Raw genomic sequence first — 25,428 nt, forward strand, 5'->3', positions numbered from 1 at the left:
AGCTAGACATGGAGCCATTGATCACTACTCGTTGAGCCCTATGCTCTAGCCAGTTCTCTATCCATTTTATAGTCCATTCATCCAACCCATACTTCTTTAACTTGCTGATAAGAATACTGTGAGAGACCGTATCAAAAGCTTTGCTAAAGTCAAGGTATATCACATCCACCACTTTCCCCACATCCACAGAGCCAGTCAGCCAGTCATCATTTCAAGGCATGCTGTGAAGAGTTTCAATGAAACTGTGTCTCCTTCCTTCACACCTTTTTTGACTGGGATGTGGAGGGGAGTGTCAAACAAAGTTATATCCATAGTACAGTCAGAGTTTGCTTCCTATAATCATTTGATGTAATTTATGCTGATGCCCTGCTCTGCAATAGCTTTCAGCACTGCATTGATCTCAACGCTGTCAAATGCTTTTTCATAGTCGATGAAGGCAATGCATAAAGGGAATTTGTATTCCCTTGAGTGCTCCAATAGTTGCCGTATAGTGAAGATATGGTCTATTGTTCTGCAATTCCTTCAAAAACCTGCCTGCTTTCTTGGTTGCTGCTCATCCAGTCTTTGTGAGAGTCAGTTTGTTATTATTTTAGTGAATAGTTTGTAGACTTGTAAGAGCAGGCAAATTGGACAATAGTTCTTTAGATCTTCATGGTCGCCCTTCTTGTGCAGCAAAATGGTGTTAGACTCCTTCCAGCTAGATGGTATCTTTTGCATTTCCAAGTAGCTGCTAAACCTCTGAGAAAGGATTTCCCAGAGGTCTTGGCCTCCAGCTCTTATCATTTTGGTTGTCAACAAGTCTTTTCCTTGGGCTTTTCCTTCCTTCATTTGGTGAACTGCATGTCGAACTTCACTAATGAGGACTGGGAATATGCGCTTATTGGTCTGTTAAAGGTTGTTGAACAACAAGGACAGAAAAGCAGTAATAAATCGAAGAGGGATGGAAGCGGTCTGCAAAGGTTTTGACACCAAACTGTTTGCATCCCAAATTAATGTCCCATTATCATCTTTAATACCATCTAAAACAGCCTACAGCAGGTTTTCCCTACAAAAGATGCTGCACAATAAAAGGAAAAGGGAATGAGGAATACCATTAAATTGAAAGCCTTACTTAATACTTTACATTTCAAATGTTTAACTGTTTGTCTTCTTTTTCTGTATCTTTAATAAAGAATTTTTTAAAAAATGGTGGTTGTTAAGATGAGAATAAAGTGGCAATAACTTGACACAAAATCCTGGAACACACTTAACTGTTTAGTATTGTAACAGTGAACAAACAACTTCATTAACATCTCCCTAGAAAACCTTAAACCTCCCGTATCAACACAACAGATCCCCCCACCTCAGATTTTAGAACAACCAAAAAGACAACCCTTAAGGAATCCACTTCAGGATTTACAATGTGCTTAGTACATGGGGAAGTTTAAGACAGGACTTTATGAGAGTTGTTAATACTCTGTAGAGACCCAGGAAGCATGTGCAATAGAGATGACATTAGTATTGATTCTTAGTTCTTTTATTTATGAAACCCTTAGTAACCTGAAACAATATACAAACATGCCAGTTTTCTATTTTAAGAAAGCACAGTTCAATACATAGATGTGTACATTTTAAATTTCAAACCGAAGGACTATTTAAAATGTGAACTTCATAAGAAATATTCCAGGGATCTCATAATCATTGTCATAGAGCATTCATATTTCAAAAATAATTAAAGCATAAATTCTTGGGTATATCTTGCCAAGGTCATCTGAAGATTATTCCCTGAGCTGATTTTCTGAAAGAAATAAATAGCAGTGTGAATTGTAATTACTCAGATTACTGCAAAATAAAACTACAGTAAATTCCTTCACAGTTGAACTGAACTGTTTAACACATAGAAACTCTAATTGACAATTCTGTACCAAAGTGTAAATTTGTCAAGGAAGGATACACAACAAGTTTTTTTTTTAACATCTCAGTGAGTGCTGTTGTGATTTGGATCTATTACTTCTGAATATTGCATGAAGCTGACAAGCACTTGTCATTTAAAGACCACATGGAGGCATTTAGTTTTCCATTTAGACATAATAACACATTATGCAAATAAGCTTGCCAAGGAAAGCTGGAGGCTTACATGAAATAAACTGTCAAACACCAGTTGCTAATAAATGAACATTTCTGTATAGATTGTCTTAATTTGGGGAGCTGAAAAATAAATGTGGTAGATAGAGAATCTTAGTATTGTAAGTTGTATAGAAGTGCAATGCAGAATTACATGTAGTGACATTTTAAAATTAACACTCTTTGACCGTGATGAAATTTGTCTTTTCTAGAAATAAGTGGAAATTTTAATGTCTGTAAAACACTTCAAATACATGACAACCTGCATAAAACAAAAAGCATTTTGAGTTCATACCATGTGAATAAGAAAATCAGGAAATCACTGGGTACATCAATGTTGCTCAGATAGGACCTAGGTTAGCTAGTCCTGGATGAAGCCACTTTGGTGATCTCTCATTCCTTTATAAACTACCAGCACATCATCTTTTTTTCCAACTAATAAGACAGGATCCTTTTCCTTTTGTTATTTTAAAAAAAATTCTGTCAGTGTTTTCAGTGCTAATGGAACTAGCAGGATCAGGCACTATGTCTGGCTCATGCAACTTGAAAGCCAATGGGAGTTTTTTTTCCAATGACTGCAGTATAAGCAGGAGCAGCCTCATAGTGCACGCAGGTTTAGGTGATGTAAACTGTCCCACAGTTTTTCCCAATGCACCTTGATTCTAACCACCAACATCTCTGCTACTTCAGTCTTTGGCCTTTCTTGAGCAGAAGACTGCCAGCCATGCCTAACTGCATGGCATTTGTATGATAAGTTTCATCCTAGTCTCCATTGAAGCAATCAAACTCATTTTCACTTGTGACATAAGCAGAATTCAAGAACTCAGGTGACCAGCACACAGACCTCCATCTACCTTGCTAATGGAGAAGTCAGATAAAATGATTTAAAATAAACAACATGGATCATAAAGAGTTCTGGAAATTTGTAATGGGATCAGAGTCTTTCAGATGCAAGTAAATGGTATATATCCAGCCCACATCAGTAGTCAATGAATGAATGTTTACAGAAATTAATCAAAGATAGAATAACTTTAAAATCCTGGCATCCTAACCTAACGAATGTATTTCATTCAAAACCAAATACCTATCTATAGAAATGTGGCTTGCAAGAATAAGAGAATTATGGTACACTAAGAATGACTTACTTCCCATTAGCCAGATTATGTAATATTAAAGTGCAGTAGCTTCATTCATATTTGTCTTATTGGTTAGTAAAAGTTCACAAAACTGAATATTTCTCTAACGTCAAAACACTGAGGCATTAAACTTATTACTGAAATGCTTTGTGTATTCTATAATTTAAGAAGAATATTGTTGTAGATTGCTCTCTGAATTCAGGAACATTCTATGTCGTTAAATTTGTATTTTGGAGCATAGTGGTATCTCATTTCAATTATTAGCCTTACTCTCAAAGCGGAAGTTGCTAAAGAGCAGGTTTTAACTAAAACCAGGCAGTTGTGATCAGGCTCTATTCACGCAGGGCAAAAGCTTATTGAAGGATATTGATTTTCCAGCTCATTCATTGCAGAAACAGCCTACTTACTCTAAATGTTTAATCTTGCTTTTGAAGGCAAATTCAATTCAACAGACAGTTTCAGTGCTAAATTTAGAACTCCTCTCCTTGTTTCTATTTTTAATAATGAGAATAAAACAGTTGTTTCCATGTTGGCACCTTCTTCACCCTTTAGGAAACTACATTCTAAATTAATACTGTGTCAGAAATCCAGTCCTAATTAGCCTTAATCAAATAACATTTCCACTTTAGGGAGGAAGGATTAGAGTCTAATCTGCTAAAAGGTTCCAGACGTTTATATTTGAGTAACTGTTTGGGATGTGACCAATTTTTCTTTTTTTTTCTCTTTTTTTTGCTTCTTTTTAATTAATAGTTCAAGGATATTTTCTTCTTTTTGGAAACTGAACTGAAGAATTTGATTTTCCACTGATCATTTATCCCTTAAAAAGGGAATTCATTATATTTTGCTTTATAAACTGGTGTCCATGTGGTTTAAGGTATGTACAGGTGACACTTTACCTAGTAAACAGCATGCCTCCTCTGCTCAGGCAGCATGGTTTGGGGAGGCAAATGGTTTGCTAGTTATTTTAAGAGGATATCACATTATCACATGAAGAAATTGATGCTCAAAGTGATCGAACCAATCTTTAATCACTAACAAAGTTCAGGATTACACTGTATTCCATTCTGAATGATTGAAGAGGATGTTAGCTTTCATTTGAAAGCAAGCAGACTACATATTTTAGAATCCCATTGCAGGGAATTTTGACACAGTTTTGTCAATTATCCGTATTTGTCAATCCCCGAATTGCATAGGATTTAAAAAGAAAAAACAAAACAAAACCCAGCCTGCCAACTATTAGCAATAGGAACTTATTACACAACTGGAACAGGACATTTTTGTTTTATCAAGTGTATTGTTTGTGGACATCATTAACACTCAAAGACAGTTGAAAATATATTTCCTTGTGGAGACTTATCAAATAAGCAGGGAATTAGCCCTGCATTATAGCTTTGAAGGAAGCCTCCATCAAATTGAGTCAATAAAACTATACCCATTTGTATAATATTCCCACCACTTTGGGTTCAAAGCCAAAATTGTCTCATGAGTTTCATTCAGCTACTCCAGCTGTTTCTCATTTATTCTGAGATAACAGTCCACTCCAAACTAAATAATCCTATCAGAAAATGCTTTCTAAATTTTAAAGTTTTCTATTCCATATAAAATTTTAACACTCCTATTGGCCAGCCTCCTGAAGAATATCTGATGTGACCAAAATACATGTCTAGAAATGTAAACAAATGGCCAAATACAAGACTGGAATGTTCATGCATCTCTTGTGAATCCCAGTATTTATTATGCCAAGATGTTGCTTAATGTGTTTATGTATAGGCTACATATTGTGTACATGGTAGTAGCAGCATCACCAGTCTGAACACAAGGAGGAAAATGCTGATATCAAGAGATTCATGCAAGAGGCACCTAAATAAAACTGATGTAGTAGTGGGGGGAGGAGAGCAAATTTTCCCAACGTGTACAACATGTAATATGCTGTTCATTTCACTCATGTGACAGCTGATTTTAGACAACTATCAGCAGCTTCACTAACCATAATCCTCCTCATTGTGTAAATATTGCAGAACTGCTACAGGCTTATATGTAGAGCAGTGCTGACATTATCAACTCTCTGATCAATGAACAGAAAGAGAGACTATCCTAATGGAATGACTAAAGCCTGTTTTTATGTTCTTAGCAAAACTGCACTTGAATTTAGGAATTAGTTGATAAAGTGTGGAAAAATAGATCTAATGGTTTTCTCAACCTATCATCTGACAAGAGCATCCTTGGTAGAGGTTTATTAGATTATCATTTCACTACTCTACTCCTGATACAGCCAATTCTCCTGACAGGGTTTATTTTAATAAATAATTGTCTGTGACATGAGGGAAGAGATGCATAAAAGACATACAAATGTTTTTTTACTGAAGGCAGCATTTTAATAAACAAAGAGAGAATAGAAAGTTGTGTTAATCCCAGCCTTCTCAATTAGAATGCTATTGCTATAACCCCCTAAAGCACTGTTGAAAGGCACAACAGAATTGCACATAAGAGGATCAATTGACTTCTAGATTATACTGTCTCTCCTTCTAGGACATATCTTCGTAACATAAAGATTTAAAAGAGGATGTGTCTTATACAAGTGCCATTCAGCAATATTTTTGTGATGTAAAATGTATTATTAATGTGTTATTCTTTCACATTTTACATTTATAAAACACATATAGTGGAAAAAAGTCAGTAGTTCTCACAGTCTAAACAATAACAAAGTGCCTCCAGGATTCATTTTAATGAGAAATGCCAGTGTTGTACAGCAGAAGTCTTGGGATGGGCAATGCACACAAGCAGATTAATTATAATTTAGGAGATAAGAAATGTGTGAATTTTATAACAGCTCTTGTAGAAAATAAATATACAGTTAATCACTGACAGTTTTATGTCCTCAAAGGTACTGTTAACCTATAAATATATGTCACATACATTTAGGAGTTTAAAATGCTGGATTTTTATTTATTTATTTATATTTGGCAGGCTGCTAGTGTTTCTCCTCTTATAGGTCTTTTTTAGTGTGGAATTAGAACATAGTGCAGAATGCATCAAATATGCAACATGATTACCTATTAGTCCTGTGCACATCTGAATAATAGATCCATTATCATCAACATTTTAGCTAAACTACAACTCCAATCTGTGCTGCAACAGTCATTTTGACTTTTATGATAGTTTTATGGATCATGGACTAAGGGGTTTCTCCAAATACCTCTACTGGATTTCTTGAAGTGTTTGCAAGTTAAAAAACTTCTTCTCCGCCCTGAGGTGGAATTTCTCTGCTGAAGAATTCACTTCTCAGCTGCTTACAGCAAATCCAGTTGGTAGCTGATTGCACTACCAACATCAGACTATCTATAGCCTTCAAAGTGGTAGGTGATAATAGACTAGAATTTTAATAGCATAAGGAATTCATTTACAACCTACTTGGCATACATAATAGCTAATCTATAACTTTTGCTTGCAATTCAGAGATGGACTGCATTGTTTTACAAGATAAATTTATTAATCCCTGTTTTTGTATGATGGGTATACAGGAGATTTACCAAATTGCTCTGGGTGAATTTGTCTGTGACCAAAACCTGCTGCGGATACAAACTAGATCAATGATTACCTAAAATATCTTATTATGGAATAACCTCTAGATACAGGTCCACAACATCTGGACAATTATATTGGCAGAATTCCATTATTCGGAACTATCACCCGCCCAGAGTAAAACTAACTTTACTAAATCCATTTAACTTGAAACATTTCTCCTGTTTGTTCCAACTAAACTTAAGTCCTTATTTTCCCTGATGTTGTAACCATTCCATAAAGACTTTCAGAGGATTCAGTCACCACTGATGTCATTAGGATGTCATTACAAGTTGAAATACATAGTGCACCTTTTAGACTAAGACTGTGGGTTTAAAATTATATGCTTTTATGGATTTCCACAAGAAAACAGCTCTTGTGAAGTAAAAGTATTTTCCATTTGCCAGCAGAAAAAGAAATTTGAACGTTTTTCCCTATTGTGTCAAATCAGGCAGACGTTGCTCATACTAATCTCCCACTGAAATAGATAGGTTAGTAAAACATGTCTGGCATAAGAAAATGCCCTAACAATGAGTGACCCTCTTCATGTGCTCTAGTAACCCTGCTGGACCATGAAGGTACAAATTGTACCTCATTGAGCCAATGTGGGCTGCTCCTTAGGGCTGGCTGTAAGCCCCTTGGTGACAGGGAGTTTGTGGGTGCCTTGTAACCATCACAAGAGGCTCTGTGCTCTATGATATGCTGGCAAAAGACAATGGGTCAGAGCAGGCTCACAGCACTGACTTCCAACTCTTTGCTGCTGCTATAAACTCCCATTGTTGTGTGGTGGAATTATAACATCAGAAACAAAATACTCACCCCGTCATAACAGTACACCTGATTTTAGTTCAGTGGTAGCCTTCAAGAATTGCAATTTGCAAAAAAAAATAAAAGAATTACAGTTATTACGGAGATTGGCTGGTCTTGCTGCTAATGCCCTAGACTATGCTTCCCATCAGTTCAATTCCCTGGTCTTCCACAGTCTTCCTGTTAGATATTAATTAATTCCAGCTAGAATAAAATAAATAGAACAAGTTGGAATTAAATAGTTTGACAGCACATAGGACCATTCAGATAATACAAAAAGTGATAGGTGAATAGTTTCATGAAACCCCAAGTTTGGTTCACCCTTATTTTGGGGGATATTATTATTCATTATTTACAAGTAATAGGAGAGCCAGTAAGGGGTTGTGAGCTAATCACTTCCTCACTCTGTGTTCAGTTCTCCATCCATAACATTTTCCCACACTTTGTCCATCTCCTTTATTTCATTTGTAAAATCTTCAGGATGGGCATAACATTTTCAGTAGCATCTAAGTGACTTCACTCCTACATCACATCAATTTTTTTCCAATAAGACTTAGTCTGCTACGAGCTGGATTCACAGAAGGGACTTAAGTGCCCTGCCAAATCAGTGGACTTCACAGTCATGAATTAGGCACCCAGGGTCCCCATGCATTGTCTGGGGAGAGTTAGATACCTAAGAAAGTGATTCAAAGAAGTCAGAAAGGAGCTGCCTAAAGTAGCCAATAGGAAATGCTAAGGAGAAGGCCGGGCCCTCCAAGGTAATTAGGCTCCTAATTTTGGGCCAAACAGAGGTGCTTCCCTGTAAACATGATTCTCAGCTGTGAGCCCTCGCCTGGAATTCAGGCTGGCCCAGATAAAAAGCCTGTCTCACAAAAAGACAGACCCACCTCGGTACAGCCAAAAGCCCAGTGGTTAGGGCACTTGCCTGGGATGTGGGAGAAACAGGTTTTAGTCCCAGCTTCAACAGGAGAGACCTGTCCCAGTATACTCTACTTCCTGAGCATAAGTCCCTGCTTCAAAATCAGGGATTCAAATCTGATATCCCACATCCAAAGTGATATCCCAATCTGATATCCCACATCTGGTATCCCACATCCAAAGTGAGCGCTCTAACCACTGGCCTATTGGGGAAACTGGCACATCCACCCACCCCCCCTCAACAAAGGCTTGGCCCAGGTGTCTTTTGTGTAAGGTAGGCATGCTCAGAGCATGTCTACTGGATCAGGCCCCTTAGGAGAGATAGGCAAAGAAGACCAAGTTTTTGAATCCCACACGGTTTAGGTGTAAGCTAAGGTATGAAGTAACTCATTAGCTGAGGGGTGGCATCAGAACTTAGACAGTTTTGTGCATAACTATCAGTGGAAATTTAGGTGCCTAGGGAATTTAGGCATCCATGGGGTTAGGCAGTAGCTGAGCAATGGGGTTGTGAATGTCAATGAAGCCTTAATGTTGGACGTCAACACATAGCAAGGAAGTTAGGCTCCTAAGTTCCTCTCTGAATCTAGCACCTCAAAGTCACTTCTGAAGTTTTTTCAGGGACTGTCTCTTACAATGTGTTTATACAACACTTAGTACAACAGGGCCTAATTAGTGGAAGTTTCTGAAAATTCAGGCCAAAATAAGTATATTTTACCAAAAAGACTACAGGAGAAGCATCTCAATTAGTGAGTCTTTCTGTTGACTTAAATGGGCTTTGAATCAGGCCCTCAATAGACTAACTTCTGCTGAGAGTGGTCATCATGCACCCATAATCCCCACCTCAACAGAATGGGTGGATCAGATTTATTTTTGCAATGTCGCAAGCCACTTTTTTTTTTTTTTTTTTTTTTTTTTTTGGTAAATATTTTCAAATCCTTCAACTGATCCTGTTTGTTTTCCCAAGTCTGGAAACTGACATCTTTGTTATGTTTGTCAGTAGGCTGACTTTTAGCATCCTGTCTGCCTGCCCTATGGTCATAGCCAAGCTCAGTATTCATAATTACTGCATATTTTTATAGAACAACAGAACTGTAGCTTTTAGTTGCAGTGTAAAATGTAGAAAGCTCAAGGACAGTGTGGAATTGAATATGTCACGTAATGGGCTCAAAATCAAGGAAAAATAAATATATGTGTAATTCCAACTAGGGGACAGAGAATAAAATGCCTTCAGCAATGAAATCAAATGTTTAGTGGTTTTAGTTTGGCCCCTAGTGGATAGTGATTCTCGTTGTCACATTGAATTGGCAGCCATTGCTTAAGCAAAAGCCCATATTGAATAACCCTGGAGACTGAATTACCTCTCAGCTTTGGAGATGGAGTTTGTTTCAAGCTAGAATTGAGAGGAATTTGTAGTATACTGACAAAACTAAACAACATTAGCCCATTCAGAAGGATTGCCAATAAATACAGACTCCAAATTCAAAAAATGAATCTCCTCTTTTCATCTTAACCTACAAAATATTCATTTTTTTTTTAATGGAAAGGCCAATAAACATGTTGGCCTTTGTTGTTAAAAAGGCAAGTCATTTGTTTACTTCACTAAGAGATCCTTTAATAAGAAAACAGGTGCTTGTATTGTGCTGTAGTGATGTATTGCTCATGTTGAGAAGAAAGCTTCCACAAATACATTCTGTGTAACAGTTTCTATGGCGTCAATGTGAAGCCTGTCATCTTTCACCCCAATGAAAATGATGCAGTTTGCTTGCGATTATAGACTCCTATTGATTTCCAATTTTCACCAGACATGTTAAAGTCCTTTGGGCTCTAGGCACTTGTAGATTCTTATCAGTCTTGCAGTGAAGAAACAATGTGGTAATATAATTGGCACTGTGTAGCAATAAGACTCTCCTGTTCTACTTTCAATTTAGTCCTTTATTGCAATATCTTGACAGTAGTTTTCTTCTTTTTAGTATTAATGGCCTCATATAAAGCTCTTGATGACCAGGCTAAACTTTACAAAGAAGTATGTGTGTTGGGCTTTTTAAACTTAATATCCACGCTCTAAAAATGAATCCTTTATTCTGAGTACATCATATTATATAATATCACTTTTTACTAGAGAGGTTGAGTTAGGTTTTATATATTTGCATTTTGTCGCACAGTCCCAGTTTGCACTGCAGCTTCTGTTGAAACCATTTAACACCAGTAAACATGCTTATAAAATGGTATATTTTGTGTATTAAAATGCAACACAGATTATCCCAAGCTGTTACAAAAATGGCATTTATAAAGCCTATTTCAAAAGCAAAGCAATACAAAATGTGATCTCTCTCTAGATGCAATGTACATCAGCAGTGCTGCTATTTAGACCAGCTACTGTAATGCAGAATATATTCTGATCCTGTTCCTCTGATTTTGTCTACTATCTATGCCCAAAACCTAAATTTTAAACTGACAACCTAGACCATGAAATTTAATGTGTGTTGAAATGTAATTCATGATAAAGATCAAAGCAATTATGCAAAGTTTGGGAGAAATCAAAGCAGATATATTTCTATTTACAGCTGGAAAGTGCACAGCGTTTACTGCTGATTTAGAGACAAAAGGCAGCATAATTACATAATGCTTATTTTACATGATTGAAGCAAAGTCAGTGCTTTTTGTATCCCTGCAGGACAATGCTATTTGGTATTGTGATGAAACTTCTGCAAAAACAAGAGCATTATCTATTCTACCATTTGCACAGGCAAATATCCCATTTGTCTAAGGATAGAGTACATGCAGACACACCCTTATTTAACTAAGCAGTACACCTAGGAGGGGCAATTATTTAATACAAAAATAACTATGTAACTGTTCATGATTACATGATTACTCATGATTTTGAGTACAACCTAAATGGATTATATTCGTTCAACTTATCCAATACATTACTTTTATCATAAGTTAAACCGGTCTTGACCAACCACACAAAGGTTGTTTTGTTATTTAATTAAGGTAGGTGGAGCAGAACTGTGCTCAGTACTAATTCCATTCTGCAAGGTGCCAAACAACTTCCAGCAAAAGTGTTGAGTGCCCTCATCTACCATTTAGGCACTTAGATAAGAGCTAAGTGGCAGCTGCTGAGCGTGTTTGTTTGTAAGCTTCTGGGAGCAGGGACTGTGCTTAAGTGTTTGGAAAGCATCTAGCACATTGTGGGTGTTACCACAAATAAATAAATAACCATAACAAAGGTGCCTAAATGGTAGCTGAGCTCTTTTGAAAATCTGGCCCCAGTTGTCGGTGCTGTGCTCTTGAAAATTGGGCCCTAACGGTGGAGCACAATATTATGAGATGAACAAAATTTTAGATGAGCCACTTGAGAAGCACGAAGATTATAAGTAAGAGAAGAATAAGTAATGGAAGAATCAGGAAGATGAGCCAAAAGAAACTGTTACAAGAGTTCAATGAAAGAATTACAGGATCAAACTGTATTCACATTCAAATATTCCTTTGAAAGATTAGACTGCTAATAACTGTACTATGTGCTGTTGCTAATATCACAATATCAGCACTAAGAGACAAATCAGAACTAAAAATGACTTTTCAATGTCTAATTAAGGGCCCAATCCAAACCCATGAAGAGAAGGGAGGTTGGATCAGGATTTTATTTATAATAATGAAGTGAGAGTCAGGATTTGAATGCTAATTCTGGCCATTGGAATCAGGAAAAAATTCTAATCTTGTCCATGTGCAATGAAAATCTTAACACATTCATCATAAGATATGATCTTAAAAGAGAGAGATCTGATTACAGGTATTATCTCATGTCAAGACTTAAATCCTGTTCCTGACATCTTCAGCCAACAGCAGTAAGTAAATCTCAGATTCAGCAACAGTGTGGTGTATTGAAAACAGTAAGCTTTCACTTTTAATGCTCTGGGGGTTTTCTTCCTCTCTGCGGAACGTCTTAGCCTGCAAGAAGGAAGCATGCAGTCTGGGCCTAGTAGCAGTCAGTTTGCAGCCAGCCAGCCTAGAATGAGGTGGGGTGAGTTGTGCCTCTCTATCTTAGGGAGCAGTCTTCTTTGTTTCTGGTTTTTTGGTTCCTATGTGCTATTGTTCCGAATTCTACAAATAAAAGTAGTGTTATATTACAACCTTTCAACGAGCGTATTTTATGTTTTTATCTAATTTCTCCGTGTGTATGCCAGGACATAACAAACAGCACCAATAGGTAGTGAAAAGAGCAAGATGCACAATATTAAACCTTGAGGTATATGCACATTATGATGGTGAACATGAAATGAATAATTTCTCCTCACAAAGCATCTAAAAGGAACCTATAGGAACATAAGTGCAGAATAACTAACTTGTGGAACCTTGAAAGCCCAAAGAGAATAATTGTCATCAATTTTATTGATTGATCTCATATAAAAACACCTTCAGTTTCACTCTAAATGACCAATTTACAACTTTAAAACCATTTCATTTGAATGATCAGCTTGAAATCCCAGAAAAGGATCTTCTTAAATCTTGCATCTGAAAGCACAGCAAATTCAGAACAACATGTTCAAATGGTTTGAATACAAAATGCATTTTCAAAGGTGCTGAGCCTGCTGTCAGAACTGAAGTGTGCTAATTTTCAGATTGTTACAATCCCAGGATCATCAAAGGAGAAATTGTCAATGTCTGTCATTCTTATAAAAACAATAAAGGATGCAGCAATTATCAGAAGCAAAAATACCAATAAATCAAAGACCTTGAAAATTGTGGCTAAAATAAAAAAATAAATTCAGAATTAGAGAAAAAAATACTCAGTCAAAACTAAAAAATATCTTACCAAGAGCTAAAATATATTGGAAGGTATTCAGTTCAGGTGCAAGCCTAAAATCCCCCAAACAAAAGCCTGGAATGATGAAGAAGTTTCCAAAATTCCAATAATAGCTCAAGACACAGTTCTGATTAATAATCACTAAATTCAAGCTAGTGATGGTCATAGAAGGTGCTTATACATTGTGGAAAAGAAAGTTGTCCTGAAATCAGGTAATGAACTGAACGTGTGAGCTTAACTAGTATAGAATTGAAAGAAAATAATTGTTTGCTTGACCACAGTTACTCCATTTTGTTTTTAGTGTTCTGCTTTCTGTTGAAATTACCCTCCCGCTCCTCTTCAATATGTTTATGGTGCTTCTCCCTGCCAAGGTCAGAGAGAAAAATTAACAGAAGAAATGAGGAGCCAGCGATAAGTATTTTTTGTTTTCTCTTCAATTTAGAGAAATTGTCTAGACACTGTTGATAGATAAGTTGAAATCTTTTGCCCTTATTTTTTATGTTATGCATATGTTTATAGTTAGAAGAAGTAGAAAGTGTAACGTTAATAGTAATAACAATAATAATCTGAGTGTACCAATAAGCATTAAGAATTTATGCATATGTAATTTCTTTGTTTGTGTTTGTATAAATATGCAAGAGAGCATGCCTTCGGGGTCTCACACTGACCACTTGTTGGGAAGTGTCCGACCTCTGCAGAAATAAAAACTTGGAGACTGCCCAACTACCTGCGTGGATCTCTTTTCTATCTGGTGCAGGGTAAACGAACCTCATTTGGAATATTTTTCCAACAATTCAAAAGGGAGGGGGTGACTGTCCCTCCTGCGGCAGGTCTGCTATCTTGTGAGGCCGGAGTTGGTTGAACTATAGCTGGTAGGGAGGCATTAGGGGGAAAAAAGGGGATACAAAGGCTCAGGTGGTTCCTCCTGTCGGCTTTTCAATAACAAAGAGCTTGGAATATAAGGGGGTGGAGTTTCCCCCTTCACTGCAGGCATTGTCGTTACAGGGCAAGCTCCAGTAGAGAGATGTGCCCAGCAATACCAATAATCCATCTGCCTCGGGGCTTTTTCTTCTAGCTTATGTCTTAGTTGTTGTAGCTTGCAATAATCAAAGGTACCATAGGTGGGCCAAATTTGGACATCCTTGTAATAATATTTCTGCCATTCTGTATTTAGTTTTAGGACTCGAGTTTTCTTCATTCCTTTTAGTACCGGTAAATTACCCGCAGCCCATGCTGCTAACACCGTCCCTAAGGGACTGTCCTCGGGGATTTTTTTACTTCCTCCGAGCCCCATTTCCCGTCCACAACACTATCACTCCACACACACACACACTCTCTGTGTCAACACAGCCTCGGCTTTTGTCCTCTTAAGGACAGGTCAGTGAACCTGATCCGAGCCCTTATCCTAGTAATTAAACTAGCACTTATTTCTCCCGTTCATACCTCGTGGACGACTTGTGCACAGAACAATTGGGGATGCGCTTATCTCTTTAAAAAAACACACCTCTGGAGGATTCTACAAAACCAAAGTGACAGAATAAAATAAGCTATGGTCTCTTTGATCCAGAGAGACCAGAGAGGGACCCAGTAATTGGTCCTAGACAAAACAGATAAAAACTGAGGAGATTCGTGCACAAAAACCTTGTGCCACCCAGAACTTCCGCGCTAAATAGCCCTTAGGCCCAGCGCGTGGCCACTGTCAAGGACAGTGCTAGGGTGCCCATTTTGGAATCTCCTAAGAAAACCTGACAGACACAACACAAAACATACAGGTACCTGAATCCCTTGGAGACTGTGAGACTACAAAGGGTCTCAACTGCTTTACAGCCTTCCCTCGAGTTCCAAACCCCGTCCAAAAGCCCTCTGGGTGAACTCACCCTATTGCCGGCTAGGGCGTTGGCTGGCGCAGGAACTCAGGGTCGGTTTGCAAGGCCGAGTCCCGGCTCGGAGTCGCCAGAATTGTTGGAAAAATATTCCAAATGAGGTTCGTTTACCCTGCACCAGATAGAAAAGAGATCCACGCAGGTAGTTGGGCAGTCTCCAAGTTTTTATTTCTGCAGAGGTCGGACACTTCCCAACAAGTGGTCAGTGTGAGACCCCGAAGGCATGCTCTCTTGCATATTTATACAAACACAAACAAAGAAATTACATATGCATAAATTCTTAATGCTTATTGGTACACTCAGATTATTATTGTTATTACTATTAACGTTACACTTTCTACTTCTTCTAACTATAAACATATGCATAACATAAAAAATAAGGGCAAAAGATTTCAACTTATCTATCAACAGTGTCTAGACAATTTCTCTAAATTGAAGAGAAAACAAAAAATACTTATCGCTGGCTCCTCATTTCTTCTGTTAATCTTTCTCTCTGACCTTGGCAGGGAGAAGCACCATAAATATATTGAAGAGGAGCGGGAGGGTAATTTCAACAGAAAGCAGAACACTAAAAACAAAATGGAGTAACTGTGGTCAAGCAAACAATTATTTTCTTTCAGAATCATCCATAGAACAGTGTCCACTAATAAGAATCTCTAGACTAGTGGTTCTCAACCATACCCCTGGTTCGCAGAGATCTTCCGGGGGTACATCAACTCATCTAAATATTTGCCTAGTTCTACAACAGGCTGAATAAAAACAAGCCCTAGTAAAGTCGTACAAACTAAAAATTTGGTACAGGCAAAATGAAAAAGGAAGCAATTTTTCAGTAATGGTGTGCTGTGACACTTTTTTATTTTTATGTCTGATTTTGAAGCAAGTAGTTTTTAAGTGAGGTGAAACTTGGGGTACACAAGACAACTCAAACTCCTGAAAGGGTGCAGTACTCTGGAAAGGTTGAGAGCCACAGATCTAGACATTATCCAACCTAGTATATAGCCTGGTAGACTACTGCATAAAATCAAAACCCTAGATATAATTAAAGAAATAACAGAGAGATGAAGAGATTAAATGGCCAATCAATATGTAAATTTAAATTGCCCCACATTAACCAGCAATATCAGCAATTTAGTTTTCAAATTTGGATGAAAAGTTTTGTCATGAACGAGATGAAGGATAAATGATTCTCCCAGCACAGCAAGCTGTGGACATCTGTACAGCATGACATACAGATCTAGTAATGGCATTAGGAGTTCAAATGAGGCAAAACGCTGAAGACATAACCAGAAGTGAAATGTTTCCAGGTGATCTTACCCCGTTATCCTTGTCCCTGGCACAGAAAGAATGTCCAAAAGAAAAGGAGCACAGTGCTGCTGGTCCCCAGCTGACAGAACGGCCATTGGGGTCCTGGGCAGACCTGACACTACTCTAATTTATTCCATGAACCAACCCAACTACTGCACGACCACATGATCAAGGGGTTTAAAGCCATCTATCCTGTCCGGACAAGCTTCACTGACGTGGCTCAAGATTTTTTTTTTTTTTTTTTTTTTTTTTTTTTTTTTAAGGACACAGTCAAACATCTTTGAAATTTTCCTACATGTTATAATGGTTTTGTGACCTTTAAGATGACAATTAATTCACTCCAGTTCTTACAGCAGGTTCGGCACCTTTGAAAAAAAATCAAGCCAATAATTAGCTCATTTGCCATAAGTAATCCTTTTTTTTAGCCACAGAGGCTAAGAGAGCAGTGCATCTTCAAGGACAATTTGTGTTCTCCATCCAGGAACTGGGACTGGACAAGAGGGAAGGATCACTCAATAAATTGCCTGGTTCTGGTCACTCCTTCTGAAGCATCTGACATTGGCCAATGTTGGAAGACAGAACACTATGCAAGATGGACCATTGGTCTGGCGCAGTATGGCCATTCTTACGTCCAGTGCTGTCTCTCTGGCTATTCTTCCCGGCTCCTAGCTCCCCAGCCCCTATCCCAGATTCCCTTGCTCCAGCCCTTGTTAGCCCCTCTCCATTACTTCCTATATGCTCCACCCCTTGAACAAAAGGAGTTTCAGCAGTGGGAGTCCCAGGTTGGTCTGGTAGGATGTGTCAGAGTGGGGGTTGGGCCCAATCTGAAGCCCACTCAAATCAATACGCTCTGGGGAACCACAGCAGGTTTCTCGTATACAAATCCCCCTGCTTTGCAGCAGAGGAACAGGCTTTCCACTTTTCAGGTAGCTTTACCTACAAGTGTTCCCCACTTTCTGCTGCCTCCAACCATATCCCAGTGTAGGCAATATTGCACTAGACTGGGAATCAGAAGACTGGATTCAGGCTCTGCCACTGGCCTCCTGGGTGACCTTGGGCAAGTCACTCCCCCGCTCTGTGCCTCAGTTTCCCCATTTGTAAAATGGTAGTAATGATACCACTCTCCTTTATAAAGTGCTTTGAGTTCTACTGATGAAAAGCACTATATAAGAGCTAGGTATTATTAACAACAGGGGGTATGAAGAGGGCAGGGAGGGGGCAGGTTTGCCTGACAAATGAAGCTTGCCACTCCGTTATGGCAGCAGCTTCTTAAGCTGGCTATCCTCTTATGGTTCATTAGAGAAGAACCAGTCTGTCAGATCCTCACGCTTGCAGTGTCACAACCAAGGAAGGTTGGGAGAGGTAGGCGCAAGCGAGGGTGGGCATGGAGCCAGTTAGTGCAAATAGCTGGCAACCTCTGGATTCATTTGAACATGTGTGGGTGGTGGTGGGGTGTCCACATAGATGGAAATATAATATCACAGTATGTGATCAAAGCTAATTTTGATAATGGCAACAAAATTTTCCCGGAAATTTGGTGGAAAGGGAATCAAAAACTAAATTAAACATGAATTGTGAAGGGGCAACAACATGACATGATGGACCTTTGCAGTAGGCTATGTGCTCATTCACGTCCTAAGGGTGCCTAACGGTGCAACAAGATCAATGATCTCACGACGACTACTTTGAGTCTTATTGCTGAAAGGTTACCATTCTGAGCAGTCATTCCAGTGACCTGACCTCCCCCCCCCTTACTCCTTATTCGGGACTGAATGATCAAAAGATGAAGAGCTTGGCACACACCACTATTATAAGCAAGTGAGGCAGTAATGAGTAAAACATTCAACTTATGGACCATTCCCCACATCCTCAAGGCAGCTTATCACTTTGAACTGACATTTTATTTAACCCTTTTATAAAAATCTTCTCTCAGTTACTGTCTTAACACTGACAATTTAAAATACACCCAGCTATTCAAGATCAGACTATTTCTTTGTAATATTAGTAATTGTACATAAAACACAGTCGTCCCCCCACAATAAAGAAAAGAGAAATAGAAGAACAATCAGGAAGTGCCAGATTATGGTTCCAACATTAACATCAGAGTAAGAGCATCAACTTGAAATCAAATTAATTTCAAAAATTGAATTAAAAATAGTTTCAGGTTTTTGAGTCCCACTATAACAGTCTCTATGGCTTTACACTCACATTGTCCTGTTTCCAAAGATGTTTCTCTCCTCCTTCATGGAGCCCGATATGAAAAAAAGGAAGAGGAATTGACTGACCCTACTATTTTAAATATACTTTAAAAAACCTGCAGAAAATAACTTTCCCTCTAATCGCTTTGAATTATAGTAATCTTAGGTGTTGCTTGTAACAGTAGTACATTTCATACGGAAGTGTGCTCTTTTTTTTAATGTTGATGATGACCCTTCAGCTGAGACAGTGTTCAATATATTATGGTATATATTTTAAAACATGAGTGATCTATATTAAGCTGCACATTTTACCAAACAAAAATATAAAATAATAAATATGCGAAACATGGCTATTGCTGTTGGAAGCTTACCTTCCGTATTTCACACCTTTACCCTTGTATAACAAGGATTACAGCATTTCATTTCCCTTTAGATATCTTTTACTGTAATTATGCAAGCATTTTTTATGATCCCAGCTGTGATCTGAAATTCAAACCTCAATGAAGTGAATAATGTGAAGTAAAAATCAGTGTCCACCTTTGCTCCTGTACTGGTTAGCTGGAGACAGCTTTTTGCAAACTGGATTAACACAGGCAGGTTAAAAGGACAAAAATCTCCAATTTACATTGTATGGATACAAATATCACAAAGTAAGACAGCAAAACTTCTTTAAATCAGAAATTTTCAATTCTTAGATTATGAAATGCAGCCAAACTTATGGGCACACCCTAAAAAGTTTTATGATTTGCCCTCCCCACCCCCACCACAAAGGTTTCCCTGTCTTTGATGTGAAGGGCCTCTTCTTTTGAGAGGATTTGTCCACAGGTGTTTCAATGAGATATTTCAAATCACTCTTCTGCACAGAATAGTCTCATGAACCAACTTCCCTCCCACTCACGATCACATACCACCTCTGTGGAAATGATAGTAATTGTTTTCATGGGTAAGCTATATTCAGAAAACTCAGTGTTCTTTAATGAAGTTTACCCTTTGGAAACAACTAGAAGGGCCAGCACCATATTACCATGTCAGCTATCCATGACAAGCGAGTGCTTCACAGAGGACAATTTGAGAACTAAGTCCTAATGCAAATTGCTCCAGCAATAGCCCCTACTGTATGTCTGTGAGGCTGTGCCTAAAGAGAGTACTGGCGTCAGAAAAGTAGCAGGGCTTCCTTGAGCATTGCTAAAAGTTCACAAACCATAAACTCCATATGCACAGTTTCAAACTTCAACAGTTTGTTCTGTAGCCCTGTTCGAAAATATATATTTCAAATGGTTTTCCTTTTGTAATGGCCTCTAATTCACAAAGCAAATGTTGTGGATACATCCCATTTGTAAGCAGAAAGCCATGTTGCAACACATAGTTTGTGTAGACATATAGTTACCCTATTTATGTTCATGAATGCCTATGTTATTTAGTATTAGTATTAGTACTGGTATTGGTATTAGTGTGGTATTTAGCAGTCACACAGATGCACTCTTCTACACTTAAGAATAGCTGAAGCAATATTGCTTATACTTTCCAAAAGCATGGACAATTTCATCCCCAAAGTTGGATGTTTTGGAAAGACAGGAGCATGTGAAAACAAGGATCTATAATGTAAACTGTTTGAACTAAATTTAACGCTACTAGCAACTGCAATAGTATGTTATTATAGGGAGATATACACAGCATATATCATGTGCAGCCTCCAAGTTAAGCACAAACAGTACTCTATAAATATAAGGGATTTTTACCTTTGTGTTTTAGGAAGGTTTTGAACATTAGAAATGTTTTAACACCTTCAAGCCAAAAGACTCCTGCTGCCTCTAATTGCACTAGCAATACAACAGCTCCTTGATAATCTCAGAATTAAATATACCTAGATATTTGAACTGTTCAAGCTTCAGAGCTGTAGCCCGTGGCATTTCATAATACTTAGGTAATAAATGAACAATCCTATTTTATATGAAAAAAGGGAATGTGGAGGTAGTAGTGGATATGAAATGGAATCCACAGCTTCAGACACCAGGTCTCATTAATCTTGTTGATGAATAGGGTCTTTATAAAAGGAGACCTGGCCAAAGCAAGTATTGAAAGGAAATATGGCAAGCAAAGCAGCAGTTTCTTACACTAGTTCTTCTTATGTGTTTTAAATTAAGTGGCTTTTGTAAGGGCTTGAGTAAAAAAAAAAAAGGTCAGTAATTCCTGCTTTACAGGAAGAGAATCGCACTTGAAGGTTATTGATGTTTCTTTTGCTGCAAACCTTTTCTGGCAAGGAGATTAGATCAAGACTACAGCCAAAAGAGGAATGGAAATGGTCATTAGTGATTAGTTTATTATATTCGACCCTATATATAGTGTCTATTTGGCAAAACCGTCTGCAGTCCCGTGTTTTTCATTGCAAGTGGCTTATATCACTACCGACATCTTGCAGATGTTAGTAGCTTTGATTTTTTTCCCCCCATGTTGCAAACAAGTTGGCATGGAAACAACTCTTTTCTGGCAACATGACATATGATTCAAGGCAAAATGCATTTAACACAGATGAATAGTTCAGGAATATGCCTATAACAAAAGTCATCTTGAAAGCTGCTTTGCATTTGTTAGTTAGTGTTTATGACAACTTTTTCAAGTCATGCTCTAAGAACCAAGTGTTTTAATGCTAGGTACCGAGGCAAATTTCTCATTGCTTTAATGCTGCGTGTGTTAGCTGATCCCTTCAAATGATAGCATAGAGCATTTCTTATATGGTTATCCTCATAAGAAGTATTTTCAAGATAGTAACTAAGTGAGCTGGTTTGCTTAAAACAGGAATTTCCCCACTTTTTGCAACTTTGACAAGCATTCAAATGAACCCCCAAAAGAACCGGCTCATAAACTGGGTTTAGTGGGTCAGGCAGGCTTCATTCCAAATCTGACCTGCAGTAGGAACGCCTCTTGGAGGGAAAGAGGATTAATAAAATATTCCTTCCTCCTCCAGCAGTGGGACACCCTTGCAAAGGGCAGTCTAGTTTAGCTGAGGCTTGCACAACCCAGAGATGCCTTGGCACGCACCTTCTGCCTCATCACAGAGCTTGGAGGAGGAGGCAGGTGGCCCCTTCTCAAAATCTAATCACAAGGTTCGGAGAAAGGTCGGGCAGTCTTTCCATCCTCTAGTCACATATTTGGGGTTTGAAGGGAGGCTGGCTGGACTTTTCTTCCTTCCAGCGATAGAGTGAGCCAGTATTCCTTCTGCTAGGTCATGCTCAAAAGCTACTAGAGGACAGGGTGACCAGATAGCAAGTGTGAAAAATCAGGACAGAGGGTAGAGGGTAATAAGCGTCTATGTAAGAAAATCCCCCAAATATTGGGACTGTCCCTATAAAATTGGGACATCTGGTCATCCTACTAGAGGAGAAGGTGTGCCACCATGTTGCCCTCTCCATTAGGCACTCTCACTCCGGAGAGTAGCAAGCCTTTCCTTTAGCCAAGCAGTTTTTAAAATGGTTCCTTTTGAAGGCCCACATTTCCTGCAAGGCTCCAGAAAGGATGCACTTGCAGCTGTCTGATTGCTAAAGACTACATTGTCACAGCAACAGGCATTCATGAACAGAAATAGGGTAACTATGTCTACACAAACTGTGTGTTAAAACACAGGCTTTCTGCTTACAAATGGGATGCATCCACAACATGTGCTTGTGAATTACAGAGGCCACTACAAAATTGTGCCTTTAAAATTTAAAGAAAATTTGCAGTTTCCTTTCAATTTCTATATCTGAGTCCAACGTGGGTTTTTAAATCCCAGGAACAGGAACAATAGAGGAGTAGAGGGAGTCTTGTGCAGCAAGTCAGAGGGAAGTGAAATGGAGGAAACTCCATAACTTTAAATTAACTTGTGATAATGCATCCAAACTTTTGGTGCTTAACCAAACCAGATGCCAAACTTTTTGAAATTTGATTATGTCTTTAGGAATCTGGCATGAACTCACCTCACTAAGTTAGAGGAGTCTGAATTTCATAGGGTTAGCATTGAAATGAACTCAATTAACAAATGCTCCACACCGAGAATATATGAGAAAGGAATATGGGTTACTCATCTTCATAGAGAAATCTGGAGATCTAGTAATTCATTAAAAGACAACCCCTTACTACAATATATGTAGGGGAATCACATACAGATTAGGCTTGATTGAATGCACTGGCTTTAATAGCATAGAAAGGTGCATTTTACATGACACTGTCATAGAGTGAATAACCTTCTTCTGCCCTATTAAAAATAGGAGAGAAATTAATTGGCCAATGGTGGCACATAAAAACATATTACTGGCTGACTGCTCCATAGTTATCTGATTTGCTATCTATGAGCTGTGCAAACTAGTTTGCAAGAGAGAAACAATAAGCATAAATATTTAACATATTATGAGCGTGTGTTTAAACATCTTTTATATACTTAAATTTCCATAGTCTGGAACATCCCAATTGCAGGAATAAGGAATCTGAACAAACCATTTATTTTACTTATATTTGAATGCAATTTTTTCCTAATGAATGCATATATTTTGGAGGATATATTGTCCATTTGACATAGCTCAAGTGTTTTTTTTATGTTATCTATTTTGATTATGCTGCTGTTAATGTAGTGTTGCATCCACTATTTGAATTTTATCATTGTTTCTACCATCAGTGTGCAGTACAGTGCAGTTGCTAGAATGAGCTTAGATTCACAAGTATTTTAATTTATTTAATAAGACCTAATTGCTCACATCAAGATCTATTTTAGTTCTCTCCCTTGACCCTATTGAGAGTTAATCAGTTTCTTGTTGCTAATTAGATGTCAGCACTAGTAGCCTGCTAATACATAAGAGATAATGACACCATCACATAAGACACAATGTCCAACACACGACCCCGTTTCCTTAAATTATGCCCTAAGGATTCATAGGGAAGATTGAATTCTTTGTAGCTTTCCAGCAGTCACGCTCAGAGATGGGTACAGGTTCAGCACAAAACGTGGAGGATTAGACACGCACTTCCTGCCACTGTGAGGGTTTTTAATGGGAATTATAGCCCTTGTTTCCCCATCTCACTTTGTAAATTTAGTATGCCATGTTTGTTCAATATAAAAATGATGTAAAGAAAGCTCAGATAATGATACAGTTTTTCAATTTTATAGGCTACCAAACTACCAGTTGGAAATTAACACATACATCTTTATTTTATGACTAAGTGCTCCCGACCTGTATGTTTTGACATACTGGTAAGATCAGCAGATAGTATTTCAGGAGAACATTTGTTCTGTTTCGAATGCTGGGATACCATAGGACAGCAAAGTCAAATTTCATAGGGTCTGTTTATAGGACTCTATTGTGCATAACTGTGACAGACTGGTCAGAATCAGAAAAAGATTCTCCACATCTAGGCAGAGTTTAAATACATTGGTTATGTGCTTTACTGGAAAACAGAAAAATAAATAAAAGTGTCCTGTTCCGTTAAGGGCCAAACAAATATCAGAGCTTATTTCAGCCCCTCTCTAAAGAAAGGGTCTAAAACAGGGGTATTTCCAGTCAACTGACAGAGAATCACCTCAACCCCTCCTCTCAAACCCAGTCATTTTCCCAGAGTCCTTTCTACTCTAGTTCTGATTGCTAAATGCTGCCCCTGACTTTTTACAGACCCATCCTCTTTAAAATGTATGAGGTGAACCTCGCTAACACTCCAGGTGGCACCACCCTGCCTCCCAGGATTGTAAGATTCCTTTGTCCAGAAATCCAGGGCAAGTAGAATGCTACTATCTGGCCTAGAAAAAGTGGCAAGTTTCACGCCTACTGGGAGCATGTCTAACATCAGGCACAGTAGCACTTTGCTGGTGTGATGGATGCCCTCCTAGCCAGCAGGCCAGGGACTGAACTGGGGACCTCCAGAGCTAAAAGCATGAGTTATACTAGCAGAGAGGAGGCTGGCTGGAGGGGTTGAGTAGGAAGCAAAGAAGTAGGGGAAAGAAGAGGCTCAGCAGAGCAATAGGTCAGAGCTGCCTGTCAAAGGAGAGGAGAGTGGATCTAGCTACATAAGTAATGTCTCAGGGGAAAGGTATGGGACCAAAGAATAAGGCTAAATAATCTACACTACAACTAAATTTTGTTGGCATAGCTGTGTTGGTCAGGGGTGTGAGGAAAAAAAAAACCCCACGCCCCTAGCTCACATAGTTATGTCAGCAGAATCCCCAGTGTAGACATAGCTATGCTGACAAAAGAGTCCTTTTGTTGACATAGCTAATGTCATTTGGGGAGGTGACATTTCTTCTGTTGGCATCTATACTAATGGGCTCAGTCAATTTAGCTATGCTGGCATACCAATCCCAGCAAAGCATGTTGTAGACAAGGCCTAAGTGTGCTGCTGAGCATACAAGAGGCTGAGCTTCAGTTTGAACGAGTTATGTATACAGAGGTCTATAGTGACTAGGGAATGGAGATTTTGCAGCAAAGTAGTTCCCCAAAGCATTGCTGTTGCCAGGAAAACAAGCAACAGTTTCATTTTCCAACCAACCCAAAATGGGCTGTTTAGCAAATTTTAGAGCTTTGCAAACTTAGCGACTTTGATTTTATCTTCCAAAGGAGAATATGACTTGTAAACTATAAGACTGCAGCTGGGCAATTCAAAAGGCGTTCGGGAGTAGAGGGACATAGAAAAGTAAATAGAAGTTTAAATTTACCAACCAAGCCAAAATAGGCCTTGTAATAAGCTAA

At 38.4% G+C, this 25,428-nt stretch overlaps 1 long non-coding RNA gene across 1 annotated transcript in view; it reads right to left on the reverse strand.

The window, feature by feature from the left end:
* Nucleotides 1–1,241: 1,241 nt before the first annotated feature.
* LOC137146759 (uncharacterized) overlaps nt 1,242–25,428 on the reverse strand; it is a 106,071-nt gene continuing 81,884 nt past the window's right edge. Inside the window, exon 3 of the long non-coding RNA XR_010918038.1 lies at nt 1,242–1,777. This is a non-coding gene — a long non-coding RNA (uncharacterized lncRNA). The remainder of the gene's footprint in view (nt 1,778–25,428) is intronic.

Source organism: Emydura macquarii, unplaced genomic scaffold, assembly GCF_026122565.2.
Source record: "Emydura macquarii macquarii isolate MOO-44397 ecotype Brisbane River unplaced genomic scaffold, CSIRO-AGI_Emac_v2 contig_480, whole genome shotgun sequence".
NCBI lineage: Eukaryota > Metazoa > Chordata > Testudines > Chelidae > Emydura > Emydura macquarii.